General features: G+C 40.0%; 1 protein-coding gene across 10 annotated transcripts in view; it reads left to right on the forward strand.

Annotated features, from left to right (window-relative positions):
- The window catches only part of TNRC6B (trinucleotide repeat containing adaptor 6B), a 259882-nt gene that overhangs the window by 46851 nt on the left and 196126 nt on the right, over positions 1 to 16905 (forward strand). The window lies entirely within an intron of this gene.

The following is a 16905-nucleotide window of genomic DNA, read 5'->3' on the forward strand; positions in this document are numbered from 1 at the left end:
CTACAAGGTCATATCAAAAGGGCCCAAGAACATACATGAAGAGACTCCCTTTGGCCAGTGATGAGACAATTTGAATACCAATAAAAACATTAACTGATACATTTATGAGTTCATAAGGATATTTTATAAAAGCTTATTGGTTACCATTTGTTAATCCTGCATTAAGCATATATTTTTCTTTTCCTATACAAATTGATCTGGCTTCTGGATCTGAGAACCAATTTATAAGAATTACAGAGGACAGAGCAACATGTTAAATACCAACATGGGCGTCTAATAAGAAAAATCCAGACTATAGGAAACCCTACAGGACAAATAGCCTGGTTTCTTTGACAAATAAGTTGCAAAGGAAAAACACATCAAAGCAAACAAACTAACAAAACCTTGTATATTTATGAGACAACTGGAATTTGAATACCGTACCACTGGTTACTTGCTGGTATTGGAATTATTAATATTTTTAAGTGTAATAGTGGCAGTGTGAATTTTTAAAGAGGTTTTTTTTTTATGTATTAGGGATGAATACTGATGTGTTTATCCATGAAATAGGTTTGGTTTGAAACTAATGCAGAGGCAGGGAGACAGATGTGGGTTGGATACAGATGAAACAGTGTTGGCCAGGAGTTAACAGTTATTTAGGCTGATGATGAGCACACGAAGGTTCATTATATTATTCTGCCTACTTTTGTGCTTAAATTTTTCCATAGTAAATTTTTTGGAAATCTCCCCTAAGAATTCATAACCATGAACTGGCCCATGTGTGGATGTGGGATTTGAATTCATACTGTCTGTGTAGCATGAGAAACTCAGTCTAATTTACTTTAAATTGTTCTTGGGTTAGTAGTGCCTCCAGGAACCTGACAGAGCAACACAAATATTCTCAGGAGAAAAAATATCCTACTTAGGACTCAAACAAGTCCCACAAATAAAATTCCACAGAACAGAAGCCCATGATGAAAAATCACAAAACACTTAGGAAACAAGCCGCAATGAGTGAGTCAGCAGAAATAAAATCATCTGATTTGAAAAGACTATATATTGTAATGATTGGAAACTGAACATAAAGTAAAAATATTTGATATCTTTAAAGCAATAAAAACAGAGATTAAAAGCATAACTAGGTAACTGAGACCATCCGAAATAACTAGGTTGAAAGTCCCATATGTTGTGGCCGGGTTTTTCAATTGCTGTGCGTCATTGTAGAGCTATCTGACTAGCTGTTTTAAAAGACATTAATAACCAGATATATTTTAAAAAGAACCATTTCAGAACTGAAGAACACGATTATTGAATTTAGTAGTTAATCGACAAGTTAAATAGCAGATTAGACGCATGAAGAGAGAACTAATGAACTAGAAGATAGAGCTAAAGAAATTTCCCACAGGAAACCTAGAGAGACAAAGAGAAAATATAAAAGAAAGATTAAGGCATGTGAAAGATAGAATGAGGTCTAACATAACATCTAATCAGAATTCTGGAAGGAGATAATAGAAAAATTGGGAGAGAGGAAGGGAGTATTTGAGGAGATAATGACTGAGATTTTCCAAAATTGATGAAAGACTTGAATCCTCTGAATTAGGAAGTTCAAGCAGGATAAAGAAAGAGTAATATCCCCTAAATACATTGGCAAATATAAGATCGTAATAGTGGCCAGAGAGAGAAAGCAGACTGTTCTCAGACAGCCTCAGATTGATAGCTGACTTCTCGTTAGCTGGAGTGGAAGCCACGAGACAGAATGCTATTGTCAAAGAGCTGAGAGAAAAATAATTATCTTTCAAAAATGATGACAAAATCTTTATTTTGAAATAAAGACCATTTTATGATGAATGGAGGAAATAGAAGAGTGTTTTTGAGCTTTCAGTTATAACACAGTAGTTAAGAGCTTAAGCTCTGGAGTCAGCTTGAGTTCTGCTGCCCTTGACGATGTTATTTAAGCTCTCTGCTTCAGTTTCCTTCTCTATGAAATGGGGTGACAGTAATACACTTTGTGGGGTGTTTAAAGTAAGCAAATGAGTTATTAAATCTAAAGCATTGTGACTGGCCCATAGTATGTATTCAGTAAATGTTAGGGGTTATATTACTATATTTTATTGAATTTAAGATGCCATCAATTATAAGACATGCCATTATTTTATGCTCCACTAAGAAAAAAGAATGCTGTCAATTAACTGTAAGATATAAGATGGCATTAATTGTAAAATCTGTCTGGATTTCAGAGATGTTAACATGTAAAGAAAAAAATACACATCTCAGAATTGATGGAAGGAATATAGCTTTCCACTTTCCACTCCCATGATAACTAGCTGGTTATTCCAAAATCATTTATTGAATAATTCATCTTTTCTTCACTGATTTGAAGAGTCCTTTTTATCATAATTTCCCTTATATGGTGCATTTCTTTTCTCCTTGATTGACTAGAGCTTCAACTATGGAATCAACAAGATTAGTATGTTGGATGAGGACTAGTGGGGAGATTGAATGTAAGCAACATAGAGGGTTGTGATATCAGAAATGAGTAATACTTGGGAGAGAGGTTTGGAGAAGAGTTCTTTTTGGATAGGTTGGGTTGGAGATTGGAGGGACATTGTGATAGAAATTCTTACCAGGTTCCCAAATTCTCTCCTCATCTTGGCCAATTGCTTCTTCTCTGCTTCTTTCCAAACCACTAATTCTCAAACTTACGCCTACATCAGAATCATCTGCAGGGCTCCTTAACACAGATTGCCAGCCCTGCCCCCAGAGTTTCTGATTCCGTAGGTCTTAGTAAAGCCTGAGAATTTACATTTCTATCCAGTTCCCAGGTGATGCTGATGCTTCTGGTCTGGGGACCACACCTTGAGGACCACTGCTCGAGACCAAGTCCTCTTCTTTTCCATCTAGATTATTCTAATAACCTCTAGTTTGGGCTGCTTTTCCCAGTTTTCCTGTCCTTTAATGACTCCTGACACAATTTAGGATTATTGTGGTGAGAGTAGAAGTAGAAAGAAAGGAATAAACCTGAATGACATTTCAGAAGAAAGATTAATGACCTTTGGAGACTGCGTAGATGTGAAAGAGAAAGGAGCAGGAAGCAAAAGAGGCCATTTTCTGAACATTACCACCAGATTTACTTTTTTCGAAAACACTATTTTCATCTTGTTATTTCCCTGTTCAAGAATCTGCAGTGCGATACATCTAAAATGAGATTTATTTGAATAATATACAACTGACAGTTGACACCCAACCAGTGTGGTTTCTCCTGTTGTGTCTAAGTCAGATCTCATTAAGACAAATGATTTTGCAAGTAGAACTCTGTATTACCAAATACTTTCAGGCCCATGCCAGTGACCTACTTTAAGCAATATCCAATTTAACAATTCCAGTTCAGCAAACTAATTTGGATAGCATTTTAGGACTTGTAGAATTCATCTGAAATACATTTGTGTAAAGACTGTTGATTTCTAAGGGTTAGTTTATACCCTATTTAGAAATCCTGTTTACTGTATGTATATCATTATTTTTTATCTTATTATACACTATGCTTTCTTGTATTTACCTTTTTCTTAGGCTTGCTGTTTGGCCATAAAAAAGGGGGAGGCATTGTGCCAAATATTTATATTTGCAATTATAAATGCAAATGAGGCAAGAGTGTATGTTTGTACAGGTGGGATGAAATGAACAAATGACAGTGAAAGCCTGTTTATCAAGATCATTATTTGTTGCTCCTGGTTTGGAAAATAAGTATAGAGATGGTGCTTTGGGTTTTTAAGATATTTAGTATGTGACATATTTTTATTTTTTAATTTTTAAAAGCTGATTTTTCTTGTTAATTTTATGTTATTTGGTCCCGTGTGTGGGTGAGACTTTATTTTATTTTTTAAATATTTATTTATTTATTATTTATTTATTTGGCTGCACTGGGTCTTAGTTGTGGCACTTGGGATCTTCGTTGTCACTTGCAGGATTTTTAGTTGCGGCATGTGGGGTCTTTCAGTTGCAGCATGCGGAATCTTTTCTTTCTTTCTTTTTTTTTTTTGCGGTACGCAGGCCTCTGACTGTTGTGGCCTCTCCCGTTGCGGAGCACAGGCTCCGGACGCACAGGCTCAGCGGCCATGGCTCACGGGCCCAGCCGCTCCACGGCATGTGGGATCTTCCCGGCCCAGGGCACGAACCCGTGTCCCCTGCATCGGCAGGCGGACTCTCAACCACTGCACCACCAGGGAAGCCCCGGAATCTTTTCTTAGTTGCGGCATGAGAGATCTAGTTCCCTGACCAGGGATCGAACCTGGGCCCCCTGCATTGGGAGCACAGAGCCTTAACCACTGGACCACCAGAGAAGTCCCTGGGTGAGATTTTAAAGATGTGGGAAGTATAGCTCACTGTAAAAGAATGCCAAATATTTGTATTTTAAAAAACAACTTTATTGTGGCATAATTTTCATACCATAAATTCACCCATTTTAGGTATGAAATTAAAACATTTTTAGTAAACTTACACAGTTGTGTAGTCATCATCACAACTCAACTTTAGAACATTTCCATCAGCGCAGAGACCCTTTATGCCCATTTGCTGTCAATCCTTGTTCCAACTCCCATCCCTAGACAACCACTAATTTACTTTGTCTCTGTAGATTTGCCTTTTGTGAACATTTCATTTAAATGGAATCATAAAATATGTAGCCTTCATGGGTGGCTTCTTTTACCAAGCATGTTTTTGAGGTTCACCCATGTTGTGTAGTATGTATCAGTAGTTCGTTCCTTTTTATTGCTGAGTAGTTTTCCACTGGGTGGATGTTCCACAGTTTGTTTATTCATTCACCAGTTGGTGGACATTTGGGTGATTTCCACTTTTTGGCCTATTATGAACAATGCTGCTGTGAACATTCATATAAACACAAATGTTTGTTTTGACAGTACATAACTCATTAATAACCAAATGAGAAAATCAGAAAATTTCATTGCAAAATATTTTAACCTGAAAATAAAAAATCTTATCTAAGACCATGTCAGATTGCATTTTTACATTATATTAATTCCTTATTATCCCTTAAATCCCTTTCCAGACTTGCAATTCAACAGTAATCCTGTTGTTTTATTAAGGTGATAAAACTTTATATTGTAGAGCTTCACACTTAAAAAAATATTTTCATAGTCATTATCATTTGAACCTCACAATAGCCTCACAGCAGGTGCATAGGACGAGTATTATTACTTGTCTCTCATTTGTTGCTGCCAGAGGGAGTCTCCATCCATATTCTAAGGTAATTGCTGTAGAAATCTCATCAAGATGATGCTTCCAAGTTTGTAGTGTACACACACAATAGGGCAGCACCAAAGGGCTACTCTTTTTTTTTTTTTTTTTGGCCACATGGCATGCAGGATCTTAGTTTCCCAACCAGGGATCAAAACTGTGCCCCCTGCATTGGAAGCGTGGAGTCTTAACCACTGGACCACCAGGGAAGTCCCCACGAAAGGACTACTCTTATATGTGATATAGATACATGTTTGCAGTCTTTGTAGCTTATTTATTCCATAGATATTCCTTGAGCATCTACATCATATCAGATGCTGTGCTAAATGTTGGGGATTGAGATGTGAAAGATTTCGTTCCTGCTCACAAGGAAGTAACTATCCATAAGAGCTGTATAAAGGAAAATAAGCTATAATACTGAGCCATGGGAACCCAGCAGAAGAGTATCTAATCTGGAGGAGCTTTGGGGGATAGGGAGGAGATTATCAGAGTGTATTGATGATAATAATAGCTAATACCTAGTTAATAATAATACTTGATAATAATAGCTAGTAATAGTAGCTAGATAATAATAATAGCTAATACCTAGCGTTTACTCTCTCCCAGGCATGTTCCAAACACTTTGCATATATTTACTCATTTAATCATTACAAGAACCTGGTGAGGCAGGTAGTATTTTCACCCCTTTTTACAGATGAGGAAGCTACAAAACTAAGGTTGGTAACTTGACCAAGGTTGACCAAGGTCACATGCCCAGTAAATGGCAAATCTGGAATTTGAACCAGGCAGTGTGGCTCTAGAATCTGTGTCTCCTTAAAAGGTGTCTCACTGGAGATGACACCCAGGCTGTGTCTTGAATGACAGTTGGTACTTAGCCTTGCAGAATGATGATTGGGTTTTGTCTACATGGTTTTCTAGACAAAGAAATATCGCGAGTAAAGGTAAAGAAAGCACAGGGTTGAGAACGAGTGTGGCAGACTCCTTGTACTACTTGTGAAGAAAGGTGGGTGGCAAGAGATAAGACTAGGACAGGGCTGGATAATGACGGGCCAGGATGCCAGCTAAGGAATTGGGGTTCTGTCATCTAATTTTTAAAGTTATGCCAAAGATACCACTTTTTCCTTTGTATTAATTTTATTTTTGTTTTGCTTTCATTCTTTTTTATTGTGAAATATATCACACAACCAGAAAAGTGTGTAAAATACAAATGTAAAACTCAGTTATTTTAAAATAACCACCTCTGAGGTCAAAGAATAGGACATTGCAGGGAGGGACCCAGCAGCTCTTTTTAGTGACTTTTCTAGTGACCCACCCCCCCCCCACTCCTCCCACCTACAGGTAACCACTCTTCTGATTTCTTTCTTTCCTTCCTGTGTACCTCTAAACATTATATTTTTGGCTGATTTTGAACAGAGTCACATGCTATATATTCTTTTGTTTGTGGTCATTAGGTTTGTGAGATCCGTCCGTGTTGCTGTGTATTGCTGTTGTTTCTTGATTTTTATTTCTGTATGGTATTCCATTTTATGAATACGCCAGAATATATTTATCCATTCTACTATTGAGAATATTTGGGTTGTTCCCATTTGGGCGCTATTATAATAGTGCTGCTCTGAATATTTTTGTATATCTTTTGGTGCCCATGTGCATGAATTCTTTGGGGTATATACCTGGGAGTGCAATTGCTGGATCATGGAGTATGTCTGTTTTTAACTTTAGAAGAATAATGCCAAACTGTAGTCCAAAGTGGATATAACAGTTTACATTCACACAAGTAGTACATGATTGTTCGGGTTGTTCCATATCCTTGGCCACACTTATTTTTATCAGACTTTAAAATTTTTAGCTATTCTGGTATGTAATGTTATGTCATTATGATTTTCTTTTTTATTTTCCATTATGATTTTCTTTTGTATTTTTCTTACTGTTGAGGCTAGACACCTTTTCATATGTTTATTGGCCATTTAGATAATGTCGTTTGTTTGTTTATTTGGTGATGTGCCTCATCTTGCCTCTGGCCCATTTTCCTATTGTTATCTGTCTTTTTTTTTCATTTTAGAACTCTTTATTATTTTGAATATGAGCCCTCTATTCGTTTTATATGACCTGCTTTTTTGTTTTCCTCAGGGATGTCTTTTGGTGAACAAAAGCTGAATTTGGGTATCATTATATTTTTCTGTTTTTTGATAATATATACTTTTTGTTTCCTGTTTAAGAGAGCCTTCCCTATGCCTAGGTAATGGAAACATTATCTTACATTGTTTTCCAAAAGCTTATTATTTATCTTCCCCTTTGGGGTTGATAGTTCAACTAGAATTGACTTTTGTGTATGGTAATTCTTAATTGACTTATTAGTGCTTCTCTGCCTTTAAGATATTTTTTTATATTTTGTCCAGATTTTCTGGGCTGTTTTTAGCAAGATAGGATGGTTGGTCTGAATTACCTAGTTTACCATTCCCAGAACCAGAAATCTCTTTTAAAGTTTTAGTTTCACTTTGACTTCAAAATGATCCATTCTCTTCTGTAAAGAGGGCTTAATAAATATGTTTACTAAAAAAATAAAATAAAAAGACTGAAAATTATATAGATTCATGATTGTTTTTATTTTTTATATTTTTTATTTAAAAGACAAAAAAGAAGCTTCTGTTTCATCTGTGCTTCTCTCAGCTATAAAATAACTGTTAGACAACTTAAAGCTTGCTACATAAAATGAACAACTGTACTTATTGCAGGGTAATTTTAGAATGTTATTTTTTAATTTAGAATTTTACCATAGTTATACACTATCGAACACTGATGATAAAACAGTTTAACGATGGTAATGGCCACCCCCCCTTCTCCGTCTATCCATATATTTAAACCTCTTTTTTTGGCCAGAGATGGACTGTATGCAAATCGCATCCAGAATGCTTTTAGTTTGTGCCACAAAATATGAAGAAAATGTTTTCAGTTTATGGCAACTAGATCCATGACATATGATGCTCCGGGAACTGTTTTTACAGTCTCAAGATGCACAGGAACCGAATAGCAAACTCCCATGATTTTTGGCAAGGAAAAACTGGCTACGTGGCTGATGTTAAATGTGCTTTTTAAGACAGCCAGATCAAGAAATGTCTGAAGAATTTGAGACTGTAGCAGGGAGATGATTTAGTAGTTAGTAAACACAGCCTTGGGAAGGCCCGGCAAGGCAATTTCTTGTGAGCCATTTACAGCTTCTAGGAGAGCACAGTGTAGGCGCCAGAGAGGAAAGCCTGACGTGGCCTCCAGGGAATGTTGCCGAGGGCAGCAGAGCCTCTTCCACAGGCACAGACGCACCATGGGGTGAGGTGGAGGCTTCTTGTCCGCACCTTGCCCTGCCATTTCTGTCTCTGAGGCTCACGATGGAGGTGAGCCTGGTTGTAGCCAAGATTTTAGGGGTAAGCATTGCAAACTTGGAAGTTATGGCTCTCGAACCACACATTTCCTTCCTGCCCAGCCCTTGCTTATACCATTTTCTTTCTCTTTTAAAATTAATGATCCCCCAAATTGTGGTCCATGGATCCCTCCTCACCCCCCATCTAGACCCTTTCAGGGGGTCCATGAAATCACAATTATTTAATAACATTAAGATGATAAATGCCTTTTAAACTCATTTCTCAGTGTACAGTGGAGTTTTCCAGAGGCTGCATGGCATGCGGTACTGCAAAATGTTGAATGTAAAAGCAGATGTTAGGATACAGCTGTTGTCTGATATTTGTAAAATATTAAAGTCACTTGCAAAAATGTTTAAAAATGGCACTTTTCTCAAATTTTTTATCCTTTAAAATATTATTTTTAATTTTAAAATGTTAATCATTTATTTGTATGTTTAAATATTTATGAATAAATATTTTAAATTTTTCATAGTATTAATTTTTAATGTGGTAAGTATTGATAATTACAACCCACCTAAACAAAAGCTTTTGGGGGTCCTTAATAATTTTTAAGGATGTAAAGAGACACCGAGCCGAAAAAGTTTGAGAATCACTGCTTTAGATCCTGTCAATTCCAGCACGAATCTTAGTTTCTCTCTGAAGGCTGCACAGATTGTCTAGCCCATCGTTTTCTCTGCATCCTCAAAACTTCTGTGCCACATAGCTTAGTGCTTAGTTTTTGTGGCATTGCTTGGAGTGCTAGTTTTCTTATCAACACTTATCAACAGTGTTAAGACATCTGAGGACAGGGAGCATATCTTAAATGAGAGTTTTTTGAGATGTCCACGATGTATATTGCTGAGCACAGCATAAACAGTTAATGGTTATTCATATTATTATTATCTTCAATATCAATATTAAAATTTCCCTTACTGGTTTAATGGAGAACCAATATGCATTTGAAATTTTGTGAAGAACCTTCATAGAAATAGCTATTTGATTTTTTAAAAACCTACATAAAATATACAATGTGGAAAAAGAATGAAGGCTTTTTGATCATAGATGGTCAATGAATTGGGAACAAAAGCTGAGCATGTTAATCTGTTTGATTCTTATGTGGCCAATGATTGCAGTAAAACCTGGCCAGAGGCCCTTGCTCTGAAAATGCTGAGCATAGCGCTGGGCATTTCGTAAGCATCAGGAGAGCTGGTTGAGTGGAGTCTGCTGTTCCAGTAGCTGCCTTTGCTGTTCTTGTAGCTGGCAGTCATTATTCCCTACCGTCCCGCCCCCATCTCCAAGTGACTTGCAGTGTGTGTAGGTCTTCAGAGGGTAGCTTTACTTTCTGTTAAAGAATTGACAAGTTGTTCTGGACTAAGTGAGAGGGTGTTAGTTCCATTTGACCAAACTGGATTAGTGGTTGAAGGCGAAGCACGTGCCTTTTTCATCATCCCTGCTTCAGACTGAGTTTGTTTTTTATTAGGCAACCCTCCCTGACTTACAAGATATAATAAATTTAACATCTTTATGCCAGGGTCCTGCTCTCAGTCCCAGAGTTTCTTCACAGCTTATCCCTGGAAGTCTGTGGGTCCATGTACGTAGCACACTGCCCCGAGAGCCTAGCATTACTTCACCATGGTGTTTCTAGAACAGAGCATGATAACTGGGAGGTGGCTCATTCACTGAATGAATGAATGAATGGAATCTGTAATGTGGCCTAGGATGTGTTGGTTTTTGTTGTTGTTGTTTGTTTGCTTTTAAATATTTATTTATTTGGTTGAGTGAGGTTAGTTGTGGCAGGTGGACTCCTTAGTTGCGGCTCCAGGGCTCCTTAGTTGCGGCTCACCAGCTCCTTAGTTGTGGCATGCAAACTCTTAGTTGCAGCATGCATTTGGGATCTAGTTCCCTGACCAGGGATTGAACCCAGCCCCCCTGCACTGGGAGCGTGGACTCTTATCCACTGTGCCACCAGGGAAGACCCCTTGGATATATTGTTATAAGTGATAAGCAGCATCCTTATTTGAGTAAACTAAGAATATTGTATTGAGTTGATTTTCTTTTTCCCCAAAAATGTATGTTTTTATTTCATAAGAGCTTATTGGAATATCCTTTGCACTAGCACTGTTTTAAATGATGGTGATACTGTGATAAAAGGACTTAGCCGTTTCTGCCTTCAGGAAGCTTATGACCTTGTAGTATACACGACATAAACAAGCCTAGTGGAAAAATATACAAGTACGGTTGCTAACCCAGAGGAAGGACCCATCCAGAGCACCTGTAGCGAAAGAGAGGAATCAAGACAAACTTCATAGAAAAGGTTTCCCTTTTCTTGCATCTTGAAGGTTGAGAAAGAATTTGCCCTGTGAGTGGGAAGGAGTCCAAGGGGAAACAGCATGTACAAAGTCACAGGCACATGAAGCCATGTGCTGCTTAAGGGAAATTGAAAGCAATGTGGTTTTGTGAAATGAAGCTGAGAGGTGAATGGATCCTGGGCCTTGTATAGCACGCAGTGGGAATTAGATTTCATCTTGAAGATGGATGAGAGACATTGCAAAGGCGCTGTGGTTTTGCACTTTACAACGGTAATTCTAATGGCAGTGGGGGTGGGGTGGGTCTTGAGGGTAAAAAATCAATTAAAAAACAAATGGAACAAATCTGGTATAGTTATGCTGGAACTAAGGCAGTGACAGTAGGAATAGGGAAGAAAGTACCTGTTGAAATATTTGGGGATTAGAATTGACAGAGTTTGGTGAGAGCAAGATGCTGATGATGGTCCCAGATTTTTCTTTGAGTGGGACGCTAGGATTCTCTAGAGAGGAGGATTATTTTGTGTCATTACGTTGCTTTTTAGGGACCTGTGGACCATGGGGTACAGAAGTCCACTGACATTAGGAAGCTATATAGATGGCTTTGAAGATTGTAAGAAAGGGGAGCCCTAGAGACAGATTTGGGAATCATCAAGATATAGCTAGTAGTTAAATCTGTGGGAGAGAATAAGGACATGGGTTTATAACAGCCGTCCCCAGCCTTTTTGGCACCAGGGACCGGTTTCGTGCAAGACAGTTTTTCCACGGGCTGGTGTAAGGGGCTGGTAACGCGAGCAGTGGGGAGCCGCAGGGAGCGACTGTGCGGCCCGGTTCCTAATGCCGTGGACCGGTAGCTGTCCATGGCCCGGGGGTTGGGGACACCTGGTTTATAATCAAAAGAGAAAGGGAGGATGAATTCCCGAGGAACATACCAATAATGAGAGGACAAGTAGAGAAAGACTGTCCAGCAGAAGAGACTGGAAGGAAATGGTCTAAGTCAAGATAGCAGAACTGATGCATTTGGCCCCTTCTGTGGGATGAAGGGACTAAATATGTTCCATATCAGTGTGAGCATCAGAACTAGGCTCAATCCTCGGAGACAGGAATGGAGCCGCATTGCTTCACCACAGCCCCTGTCCTCCAACCCTCCATGTACAGCAGCAGCAGCTCCTCACCCAGCAACACTCTGCCCATGGTGAGAACCTGAAAATCAACAGTATTGACAGGGGCCTTGGGCTGGCTGCAAACCTAGGGAGCCTGGGGGACCCAGACACAGCCAAGGGACCAGGAACTAAAGCAAGGTGCCCCTGGCCTAGTGACGGGATCTGCAGTATCCTTAACATCAAGATAGGAAAGGAGCTCCCAGATGACAAGGGTTTCAGGTCATTCTAATTTTTAAATGCCAAAGAGAGGTTAAAACAAAAAATTCAATGATATCCACTGTATTTAACAACAGAGAACGATAGGGAAAGAAACCAAATTTTGATGCTTAGCAAGTGCATGAGAGATAAGGACACTGACACCACAAATAAAAACTTCTTTTTTAAAAAATTAATCTATTTATGGGCTTCCCTGGTGGCGCAGTGGTTGAGAATCCGCCTGCCGATGCAGGGGACACGGGTTCGTGCCCCGGTCCGGGAAGATCCCACGGAGCTGCTGGGCCCGTGAGCCATGGCCGCTGGACCTGCGTGTCGGGAGCCTGTGCTCTGCAACGGGAGAGGCCACAACAGTAGGAGGCCCGCGTACCGCAAAAAACAAACAAACAAACAAAATTATTTATTTATTTTTGGCTGCGTTGGGTCATCGCTGCTACGTGCAGGCTTTCTCTAGTTGCAGCGAGTGGGGCCTACTCTTCGTTGCGGTGCACGGGCTTCTCATTGTAGTGGCTTCTCTTGATGCGGAGCACAGGCTCTAGGCATGCGGGCTTCAGTAGTTGTGGCTCACAGGCTTCAGTAGTTGTGGCTCATGGGCTCTAGAAGCACAGGCTCAGTAGTTGTGGTGCAGGGGCTTAGTTGCTCTGCAGCATGTGGGATCTTCCCAGACCAGGGCTCGAACCCATGTCCCCTACATTGGCAGGTGGATTCTCAACCACCGAGCCACCAGGGAAGTCCCCAAAGCTTCTTTTTTAAGAGCTTGAGTAGGAGAGGAAAGAGGGGATGGAGGGTGCAAAAGCTGGAGGAAATTTTAGGATTAAAGGGGATGTTTTTAGGAGTGGGCAGACTTGAACATTTTTACAGAATTTCTAAAGTGTTGAACTAAAGTAAAAGTGATTGGAAACTGCAAAGGTAGCATTTCCAGATGTTGGAACAGTAACAACCCTCGGGTATTGGTGGCTAAATAAACCCATCGACCTATAGCAGAACAGCCTCCACCTGCGCTCCTTAGACTTTTGACTTTATCATTGGTGTTAATTAAATAGGTTCCTTCTTGCCTACTTGGGCTGGGTGCCCCGCTTACAGAGCTGGACGTGTGGTACCCTCCCATCTGTCCTGAATCTCCTGGTCTATGCTTGCCTCCTGGGAAGACCTTCCTGGGCTTCGTTGCTGGTGTTTTGCTCCACCCTCACATCTGCTGCCTCACTTAAGGCATCTCTTCCGGACATCTTGCTTGAAGTTAGGCCAGTCGCCAACAAGGTAGACAGTCAGGGTTTTCAGTGTTATTTGTGATTCAATTAAAAGTTTACAGGTATATTCTTAATAATCTGCACCTCAAGAATCATGACGGTTATCAAACAGATAACAATGGTGAGTCCTGGGAAGACCAGGGCAGGGAGAGGACCGTGGTCGAGGGCTGTATCCATATTGCTTGAATTTTTTTGAAATGAGAATTGAAATTAAATTTAAAAGAATCATGCTATAGCACAGGGAGATCACCTCTGTGCTTTGTGACCATCTAGAGGGGTGGGATAGGGAGGGTGGGAGAGAGGGTGATGCAAGAGGGATGAGATATGGGAACATATGTATATGTATAACTGATTCAGTTTGTTGTAAAGGAAAAACTAACACACTATTGTAAAATAATTATACTCCAATAAAGATGTTAAAAAAAAAAAAAAAAAAGAATCATGCTAAACAACCAAGCTTGAAAATTAAAACTTTATCATATCAGAGGTGTTATTAGTAAATATAGTTTATTGACTTTGTATTTCTTTGAACCTGCCATATTCCCTATGAAAGATTTCAGTTCTAGTTACATCTGTGAGTTTAGTTCCATACTTAACTGTGGAGGAGCTCTTGAAGCCTACTTGAAGTTTTACAGGGCCTGGGAATTGATGTAGTCCAAGATCCACTGAACCTTCCCACCCCCCCGTGTGAATTTCAAGACCAATCTGGTTATTCTGCAAAAGAATAGAGAAAACGGGAGCAGTTCAAATAGTTTACTGCCGTGGCTACACATCATCAGATGGAAGGATTGCAGTGTAGTTCTGAACATTTCAAAATGATGTTTGGAAGGAATTTGCCATTACTCATACCTTAGAAGGAAAACAGTGCTGTAGATAACTTCAACTAGATAATTTTAAATGTTGATTTTAGAATTAAATTTTGTTTATCTTGAATATGAGTGCGTCTGATACCGAGGTTTACAGCCCTGCAGAGAAAGTAACGAAGCTGTTCTGTAAAAACTAGTTTCCAGAGTACTTGGAAAACTGCCCAGTTTCCCCCGCCTCCCTCTCCTCTGTTCTAACTCCTTTTCCGTCACTGACCACCGGCAAGCGTCCGGGACCAACTGCCAAGCAGGCAAAGGACAGAGCTGGCCAGTGTCCTAAGCTTGTCTGTTAGCAAGATATGTAATAATGGGCTACTTTATGAAGTTGGTATAGAATTTAGACTACTGATAAGTCTGGAGAAGAATGTTTAGCTGGGGCAGAAACTAACCACAATAGAGAACTGAAAATTAGTCGGTCTTATCTTGATAGTCTGCAGTTGAGAAAAAATTTAAGAATCCTGTCTTTCTCTGAGGTGCTGAGCATCACACGTAACCACAAGGTTTACGTCCTCTGTGAGGGCCAGGCCCATCTTGCAAGTTGCACCTAGCTTCTTCAGCTTTCCCCAGTGCAGTATGGAAGCGTCCACACTGCAGTCCTGAGTTATTGGGATCACGTCAGGATTCAGTTCAGCTTATGTTTATTGAACTCCTACCCGATACCAAATTCAAAGTTAATGTAAGACATAGATAGTCCTGTGGTCAAGGAGTTCTGTTGTGTGAAGAAAACAGACCCATGGATATTACCAGTATTACATGGTATTTCTCAGAGGAGGGACACTTAGTGCAACCAAGAAGGGTACAGGAAACGGTCGGGAGCTAACACCTGAGGCAGATCTTAAAAGAGGAGTAGAAGGGGGACCTCCCTGGGGGTCCCGGGGTAAAGAATCCACCTTCCAATGCAGGGGACGTGGGTTCGATCCCTGGTCGGAGAACTAAGATCCCACATGCCACAGGGCAAGTAAGCCCGCGTGCCGCAACTACTGAGCTCACGTGCCTCAGCTAGAGAGCCCGTGCACCACACCTAGAGAGAAGCCCTCGCACCTCAACAAAGATCCCACATGCTGCAACTAAGACCCGATGCGGCCAAAAATAAATAAATAAATAGCACCCTTTATTTTTTTTTTTTAAAAAAAAAGAGGAGTAGAAGGGAATTAGGCACAGGGCCTTCAGAGACGTTCGTGAGCAAGGAAACCCTGTGCAGTCGATGTGACTAGAATGTGAAGTGACGATGGGGCTCGAGAGATCTTGAATTTAACCCTAAGGGTAGTGGGTAGGTATTGACTGAATTTTGGCAGTGGTATGCTCAAAGGTCAAATTGGCTTTTTAGAAAGGAAGATTGCTGGGATAACAGTGTGTATAATAGAAGGGTAAAGATAATAATTAAAATGTCACTAATATCACAGCACCATTCCATCTGAGATTTATTTATTTAAACACTTAAAAAAATAAGCTAAGGTAGAGATGATAGATAAGAGGACAGCAAGATGCTTTCGAGATTCAGTAAAACACTACCTCAAATGTAGGACTAAAGCTATAATTTATAATCCATAGCCGTGGGAAATGGAATGTGCTTTCTTGGACAGAAACATTAAGTTGATTGTGAAATCAACTAGGGGGCCAGTTGAAATCAGCTATGGGGCCAGCTTCCAAATAGTGACCATCTTTCTGACAACAGTGTAGCATGTTGAGCAGAATATCCTTCTAGCATTTGTTCCTGCCATTATAAAATGAAGGGACTGGCCTGGGATCTCTAAATGTCTAATAAATGGCTGTCATTTCATGTATATTTGTGTATATATGAGTATATATTTCACATATATATAAAGAAACACTCCATCATGAAATAACATTTTCACTGCACTTATTAGCAACTTGCTGTCATCTGATTTGATTTTGAAGAGGCCGTTCCAGCAATTAATTAGAAATAGATTGGGGGAGAGAAAGAGTAGGCCCAGGAATACCAGCTAAGAGGCCTCCACAAGTAAGAAATGATGATAACAATGAAAATGAAGAGTTATGGGTGGATCTGAGATACATATTGTGAAAGCAGGAATGACAGGACTTGCTGACGGACTGTGAGAGGACTGGGGTGGGGTGAGAAATCCAGGATGACTCTGAGGTTCTGACCCAAGCACCTGGGTGGAGGATGATACCCCCTCCTTATTTTTTTTGGCCGTGCTGCATGGCATGCCAGATCTTAGTTCCCTGACCAGGGATCGAAATCGTGCCCCCTGCAGTGGAAGCATGGAGTCTCAACCAGTGGACCGCCAGGGAAGTCCCAGTTATACCCTTGACTGAGACAGTGGAGACAGGAGAATGGGGTCTGGGGGTGGTACAGGGGCGGAGGGGATGAAGAGTGCAGTTTGGGATGTATTGAAACTACAGTGATTATGAGGCATCCTCGTGTCAAATGGAGAAGTTGAAAAGGCAATTTGGTATTTTTTGGTAGAACACATAAGTTAAATAAATAATAAAGGTTTAACATAGGTTGTCAT

The sequence above is a fragment of the Kogia breviceps genome, chromosome 12 (assembly GCF_026419965.1).
Source record: "Kogia breviceps isolate mKogBre1 chromosome 12, mKogBre1 haplotype 1, whole genome shotgun sequence".
NCBI classification, from domain to species: domain Eukaryota; kingdom Metazoa; phylum Chordata; class Mammalia; order Artiodactyla; family Physeteridae; genus Kogia; species Kogia breviceps.